An 8,107-nucleotide genomic window follows, 5' to 3' on the forward strand; every position below is an offset into this window, starting at 1 on the left:
CCACAATCACCGTAGCCTCTTTTGAAGATATCCTCTCATTATAATCCATTCGCCGTTGACCATCTCGTTGTCTTTTATCCATTGCTCTTTCCGTTAACTCTCGTCTTTCTTTTGCCGTGTCCGTGTCGTTGCCTTTTAATCCATCCATTGTGAAAACAAACTCAAAATTGAAAAATACTCCCCAGACAGCAAAATGCTGCTGGGAAGAGTATACAACTAAAACAAACAAGCTTAAATAATCAAAAACAAAAAAAACTTTGTTCAAACTAACAAAAAAAAAACAAAAAAAGGTGAGCCTCTCTCACCAACTGCTCAACACAAACTGCCAACTCACTTCCTGTTTGCTCAATGGTGCGCTCAGGGTGGTGTGAGCAACAGCTGCAGCTACCAGCAGGCCATTTAAAGCAAGCGCACTGCACGCATCCTTACGCTGCTCTCCCATCATTAAAATATGTCTTGTACTGCAGCTCTAAAAAAGAGACAACAGGCCCTTTCCTCTCAGACATTGTCTATTTTTATTTATTTCTCTTTTTGAAAAGGTAAGTGCCTCCTCTCTATTCATTCAATTTCACAGGAGTTGTCCACAATACCTTTTTCTGCATACCTGTGTCATAGCTTCCATGTGGTTTGCTAAAAGAGGGCATACTCAGCTGCACAATTATATGCTTAACACATAATAATAATCCAGTGGCCAAAGAAAACTCTTCTCTACTTAAAAAATGACCTCAGGACGCTTTCTTTCGGATGTGTCCACCAAATTTTGGAAGCACTGCACTTTGTTTCTACTTTCCTACTCTGTATGTTGCAGTCAAGAAAGAGCAAAAAAAAAAACCTCTACTGCTTTCTGTAGGAGGCAAGATAAATGAGCAGGCTGTCCTTTGCCACAGAGAAAGCTAAATGAAAGAAAATCAATCAAACAACCAATTTCCAAGGATAAAAATCCCAGTTGAGCCAGGGGGGAGTGTATGAGTTAAAACAAACAAGGAAAAGCAAAATCTTACAGCACCTGGTATTCCCAGGAAGTCTTCCATCCAAGTACTAACCAGGCCCAGCCCTGTTTGGCTTCCAAGATCAGACGAGTTCGGGCCTGCACAGGGTGGTATGGTCGTAAGCGAGTGCTACGGCTACCAGCAGGCCATCTAAAGCAAGCACACTGCACGCATCCTTATGCTGCTCTCCCATCATTATAATATGTCTTGTACTGCAGCTCTAAAAAAGAGACACCAGGCCCTTTCCTCTCAGACATTGTCTATTTTTATTTATTTCTCTTTTTGAAAAGGTAAGTGCCTCCTCTCTATTCATTCAATTTCACAGGAGTCGTCCACAATACCTTTTTCTGCATACCTGTATCATAGCATCCATGTGGTTTGCTAAAAGAGGGCATACTCAGCTGCACAATTATATGCTTAACACGTAATAATAAGCCAGTGGCCAAAGAAAACTCTTCTCTACTTAAAAAATGACCTCAGGATGCTTTCTTTCGGATGTGTCCACCACATTTTGGAAGCACTGCACTTTGTCTGTTCTTTCCTACTCTGTATGTTGCAGTCAAGAAAGAGCAAAAAAACAAACCCTCTACTGCTTTCTGTAGGAGGCAAGATAAATGAACAGGCTGTCCTTTGCCACAGAGAAAGCTAAATGAAAGAAAATCAATCAAACAACCAATTTCCAAGGATAATAAATAAATCCCAGTTGAGCCAGGGGGGAGTGTATGAGTTAAAACGTATCGGTTACCTAACGTAACCTCGGTTCTCTCTAGATGAGGGAACGAGTATTGCGTAAGCTAGCTTACGCTACGGGAAAGATTCATCTTTTCTGAGATATTGAAGCCAAAAAATTATCCTTAATTTTTGTATCCATTGTCAACGCAGTGCGGCAGCTGCAGACCTTGAGCGGGCTAGCTAGCGAGCTCATAGGTTGCTCTGCGGCAACTGCTGCAGCCTATAGACGAGCTTGGGCGAACTCGCATCCAATGAGAGGCGTCCGCGCGCTCACTGCAACAAAGCCCGCCAAAATGGGTGTGACTAGAGTGCATATAAGCGTAGTTCGTAGGCTGGAACCCTGGTTTTCATTGACTGAAGCGAAAAGTCGCTCGTGGCGCAAGCACGGCCGGCTACGCAATACTCGTTCCCTCATCTAGAGAGAACCGAGGTTACGTTAGGTAACCGATACGTTCTCTTACGAGAGGTTCTCTCGTATTGCGTAAGCTAGCTTACGCTACGGGAACCCATTGTCAACGCCGTCGCGCCAAGCATCCACTGTATGAGCCCCAGGGAATTAAGGGGGACCCGTGGGAGCCCTTATGAGTGGGGAAATAATATTTGGCCGGCAAGAATGCGGGTCATTGATTGTGTAATACATAAGCACATAGTGGGAAGGGAACGACAGAGCGGCGGTGCCGGTCTGTGTGGAATGTGTCCCATCTGTGCAGCTCACTAGGGGAGCTGTAGCGTATTAAACCGCTAGTAGTTTTGCCTGCAGAGCGGGCACTTCCATATTGTAAAATCTGACAAAGGTGGAGGGGGAAGTCCATCCCGCTGCCACACATATGTCGTGAATGGAAATTCCGCTGGACCATGCCCACGAGGATGCCATGCCTCTAGTGGAGTGAGCCCTAATGCCCAACGGGCATGGCAGGTCTTTTGACGCCGTATGCAGCAGCAATAGCGTCCACTATCCATCTAGATAGTGTCTGTTTCGAGGCGGCGAGACCTTTGGTGCGCCCTCGAACGAAACGAAAAGCTGCTCAGAGCGTCTGAAAGCGGCGGAGCGCGCAGTATACAATCTCAGTGCTCTGACCGGGCAAAGGAGATTGGCGTCGCGTTCGCTAACGGATGCTGGCAGCGCCGATAGGGAAATGACCTGTGCTCTGAAAGGAGTACCGATCACCTTGGGAACATAGCCGTGTCTAGGCTTTAAAATGACCTTGGAGTCACTTGGTCCAAACTCAAGACACGCAGCGCTGACAGACAGCGCGTGAAGGTCTCCCACACGTTTGACTGATGACAGGGCAGTCAGAAAAACGGTTTTGAGTGAAAGGTATTTCAAATCCACGGATTGAAGTGGTTCGAAAGGGGGGCTTTCATAGTTTCGAGAACTATAGAAAGATCCCAGATAGGAACCGATGGGGGCGCGGGGGTTCATCCTTCTAGCTCCCCTGAGGAAGCGGATGACCAGCTCGTTTTTACCCCATGACTGGCCGTGCAGGGGTTCAGCGAACGCCGCAACGGCCGCCACATACACTTTGAGCGTGGATGGGGATCTGCCCTTATCCAGCAGCTCTTGTAGAAATACTGAGCAGCGACGACACCCCACATGTCCGCGGGTCCAGGTCTCGGTCGGTGCACCATTTTGAGAACACAGACCATTTTGACGCATAGAGTCTTCTCGTGGAAGGGGCTCTAGCGTGTATGATGGTGTTTATTACTCCTTATGGCAGAGCGACGGGTAGTCGTTGATCACCCACGCATGCAGCGCCCAGCGCTCTGGGTGGGGATGCCAAATTGTGCCACGAGCTTGAGAGAGGAAATCTGCTCTCACTGGGATGGGCCACGGCGCTGTCAGTGACAGCTGCGTAAGCTCCGGGAACCATGTCTGATTCTCCCAACGCGGAGCTATGAGGAGCACCGAGTGACGCGTTTCCCTGATCCTCTGCTTTACCTGTGGCAATAGCGAGACGGGAGGGAAGGCGTAAAGCGGGCGTCTGGGCCAGTCCTGGGCCAGCGCGTCCTCGCTTTGAGAAAAATATTGGGCAGTGAGAGTTCTCTTTGGACGCAAAGAGGTCTATCTCCGCTCTGCCGAATAGGTGCCATAACGTCTGGACTGTTTGAGCGTGCAGGGACCATTCCCCTGGGGGAATATTGTCTCATGGACAGTCTGTCCGGGCCGTCGTTCAGGTGGCCTGGCACGTGCATCGCCCTCAGCGAGCGCAGGTGGCACTGGGACCAACTCAGTATGCGTTTCGTCAGATGGAAGATGTTCCTGGATCTGACACCGCCCTGACGGTTTAGGTAGGATACCACAGATCTGTTGTCCGAACGGACCAGGACGTGGTGACCCTGAATGACCGGGAGAAAGCGTACGAGCGCGTACTCGACCGCTATCATTTCCAGACAATTTATGTGAAGGAGCTTTTCCTGAACTGACCATAGGCCGAAAACCGGAGAGCCCTCGCAGACCGCGCCCCAACCCGTGTTGGACGCGTCTGTCGAGATGACTTTTCGGCGAGATACAGCTCCCATTGTCACTCCCCGCTGATACCATTCGGCCACTGTCCAGGGCTGCAGAGCTGAAATACAGGTCTGAGTCACCTTGATGGGCTGGCGGCCTGTGGCCCAAGCCCGGCGAGACGCTGGTGTTTAGCCAATGCTGAAGCGGCCGCATGTGCAGTAAACCCAGCTGAAGTACTGCTGCGGCTGAGGCCATGTAGCCTAGCACTCTCTGAAATTTCTTCAGAGGTGTGAGGCTGTTCATCTGAAATGACGCGGCTAGTCGCTGCACACGGCGCGCGCTGTGTAGATAAGCGAGCCGTCATTGCCACTGAGTCTAGTTCTATTCCAAGGAAGGAAATTGCCTGACTGGGCTGTAGTGAGCTCTTGGTCCAATTGACTGCAAGGCCCAAACTGTTCAGATGGCTGAGGAGAACTGTCCTGTGAGACAGAAGCTCCGTATGTGATTGCGCCAAAATCAGCCAATCGTCCAAATAGTTCAGAATTCGCAAACCCTGACTCCGCAGGGGTGCGAGCGCCGCGTCCATGCACTTCGTGAAAGTACGGGGTGCCAAGGACAGGCTGAACGGAAGGACGGTGTATTGATAAACCTGGCCGTCGAAGGCGAATCTCAAGAATGGCCTGTGACGGGGATTTATCTGAATCTGAAAGTATGCATTTTTCAGATCGAGAGAAATAAACCAGTCCCCTGGCGCACATGCGCGAGGAGTTTGCTGGTTGTAAGCATTTTGAACGGTCTTTTTGCAAGCGCTTTGTTCAAAACCCTGAGATCTAATATTGGTCTGAGGCCGCCGTCTTTCTTGGGGACAAGAAAATAACGGCTGTAAAACCCCGACTCGCTCAGGGGAGGCGGCACTCTCTCTATGGCCCTTTTGCACAGAAGGTTTGCTATTTCTGAACGAAGCATGCACGCTGCTTCCGTGTTCAAAGTAGTTTCGAGCTGCGCTCTGAAGCAAGGAGGACGGCGATCGAACTGTAGCAAATAGCCCTGTTTTATTGTGCTTAACACCCATTCGGATATCCCTGGAATATCTTCCCACGCTTTGAAGCGTAATGTTAGAGGGTGAATGGCCAAATCGCTCTGATTGCCGCACACAGCGCGCTGAACAGAATGTGTGAGCGCGCTTACTGTGCTTATGCTGGACTGCTCGCAGACAGCATGGACAGGCTGTTCTGTGAGTGACTTCCCGATTGAGGTGAATGGGGAAAGAGTCACGTCTGTTAAGTGATGCGCAAGCATAGCCACGGGCACGGGACTTACATACAGAGAAGTGTTTGCTGGCCGTGTGACAGAGCGGGCAGAGAATGGGCGCGCGCACGTATTCGTGAGCGCATTTATTGACTCTAACACTCGAGTGGTTCGTAACCGCTTTTGAGTGTGCTCTGATGGGGACACGGAACGTGTAATGCTTGTGTGTAGAGCTGAACACTAGATTGTGGGCACATTTTCTACACATAAGGCTGGTCGTGTGACAGAGCGGCCAGAGAATGGGCGCGCACGGATTCGTGGGTGCGTTTATTAACCCTAACACTCGAGCGGGTCGTAACCGCTTTATGTGAGTGTGCTCTGATAGGGACACGGGACATGTAATGCTTGTGTGTAGGGGTGAGCACTGAATCGTGGGCACATTTTCTACACATAAGGCGTTATTTTGGGTCGCCGTGGAAACGGCGTTTGAGTGCAGGCAAGCGGGTAATATCACCGGCTTGTTGGCTGCTGAATCCACCACTGCAGTAGCCTGAGAGAAGGGGACTGACAGGGGGCGTACGGGACTTACATACAGCTGGCCGTGTGACAGAGCGGGCAGAGGAGGGGCGCGCGCACAGGCTCGTGGGCGCGTTTATTAACTCTAACACTCGAGCGGGTCGTAACCGCTTATGTGAGTGTGCTCTGATAGGGACACGGGATGTGTAATGCTTGTGTGTAGGGGTGAGCACTGGATTGTGGGCACAATTTCTACAAATAAGGCATGTTTACTCTTTACAAGATTTCTTTGGGTCGCCGTGAAAACGGCATTTGAGTGCAGGCAAACGGGTAGTATCACCGGCTTGTTGGCTGCTGAATCCACCACTGCAGTAGCCTGAGAGAAGGGGACTGACAGGGGGCGAAGCTTTGACGGTGGTCCGGCCGTGGCGGGACTGAGCCGTCGTTTTCTCAACAACGCTAGGAGGACTTCGGTTGCTCAGGTTTCAGTACAATCTTAGGCCGAGGCCCGCAGGGGGGCGGCTGTCTGAGCGCGATCGAGGGCGGCCGCCCTGTCGACGCTGAGAAGTCTGGCTTGTTGAGCTGGGCGCTGTGAAGAGGCTCATGCAGGAGGCTGGTCACGTGGGCGGCCTGCAGAGGAGCTAGCGCGACGAGGCAGAAAGAGATTCATGGCTTGGGCTTCGAGAAACGGTCAACAATGCCACTCACCGCGGAACCGAAGAGACCGGACAGAGAGAGCGGCGCGTAGTGCGTTCAGCTTCTCCCAAGTCGGCTAGTCAGATCTGAAACAGCCTCTGTTTGTAAGACGGCCATGGAATGCAGATGCGGCTTGGCCGGCGGCGGTATAGGCGCAGCCAACACAGGCGGAAGTAGTTCTGCAGGCCTTAGACGGGAGCACCAGCTTAGACCGCCATCTCGCGGAGGGCGGGCAAAGGTGCGGCGTGGAGTCTGTTGGGAGCCTGTTCAGGGGGCGGTGACCACTCGAGCCCGAGGCGGTCGACAACCTGTGTGAGGAGGCGCGTTAGTTCCCCTTCGACTCCGCCGCGGGTCCTGCTGGATTCCTGGGCCGAGCAGGAGGCGTGTGAGCCTGACCACTCCTCGCTGTCCGAAGCCATGATGGAACAGCCCTTATCCTCCGCTTCTTCGTCTGAGATGGCAGCAGAGCAGCTGCTCGGCGGCAACTGTGCGTCCCGAGTGGGCGGGGAGGGTGAAGGCGATGCTCGAGGGAGGGGCTCCGGCGAGGCAATCGCTTCTACCACTGGTTCCGGCAGCCTTTGAGAGCGGCGATTTTTACTGCGCGGCTGAATGGAAGGCGGCGCGGCGGCTTCGGTCCTGAGCGCTTCGAGTCGAGCCCGCAGGGTCGACATCGGAAGCTCCTCGCAGAGATCGCATCCGCCTTCAGCGAGGGGGAGCTCTGCATGCCCCAGTCCCAGGCAGAGAGCGCAGATGACGTGGCGGTCTCCGGTGCTGAGAGGGGCGCGGCATGAGGCGCAAGTGGAGCGAGGCATCTTTAAAAAGACGCTCGTACTCTTTTGTGAAGTTCATAAGAACTAGCTTGCTTTAAAAGGATACGTCGCCGGATGGCGTAGCTCGCAGGACGGCTGAAGGTGGCGAAGACGGCCGGCTTCTTCGAGCGCTGTCCACGCTTGCTTGATGCCCCTCGAACGGCGATGCGGCTTCCAGTTCAGAGATGCGAAGAGCTTCGCTGAAGAGATGAAAATCAGGGTTCCAGCCTACGAACTACGCTTATATGCACTCTAGTCACGCCCATTTTGGCGGGCTTTGTTGCAGTGAGCGCGCGGACGCCTCTCATTGGATGCGAGTTCGCCCAAGCTCGTCTATAGGCTGCAGCAGTTGCCGCAGAGCAACCTATGAGCTCGCTAGCTAGCCCGCTCAAGGTCTGCAGCTGCCGCACTGCGTTGACAATGGATACAAAAATTAAGGATAATTTTTTGGCTTCAATATCTCAGAAAAGATGAATCTTTCCCGTAGCGTAAGCTAGCTTACGCAATACGAGAGAACCTCTCGTAAGAGAACAAACAAGGAGAAGCAAAAGCTTACAGCACCTGGTATTCCCAGTAAGTCTCCCATCCAAGTACTAACCAGGCCCAGCCCTATTTGGCTTCAGAAATCAGATGAGTTCGGGCCTGCACAGGGTGGTATGGCTGTAAGC

The 8,107-nt window shown here is 52.1% G+C and overlaps 2 pseudogenes; both read right to left on the minus strand.

Annotated features, from left to right (window-relative positions):
• Nucleotides 1–994: 994 nt before the first annotated feature.
• On the minus strand, nt 995–1,113 carry LOC127629403 (uncharacterized; annotated as a pseudogene).
• A 6,875-nt stretch (nt 1,114–7,988) lies between these two features.
• Nucleotides 7,989–8,107, minus strand: LOC127629397 (uncharacterized; annotated as a pseudogene).

Source organism: Xyrauchen texanus, chromosome 35 (assembly GCF_025860055.1).
Source record: "Xyrauchen texanus isolate HMW12.3.18 chromosome 35, RBS_HiC_50CHRs, whole genome shotgun sequence".
NCBI classification, from domain to species: Eukaryota; Metazoa; Chordata; class Actinopteri; order Cypriniformes; family Catostomidae; genus Xyrauchen; species Xyrauchen texanus.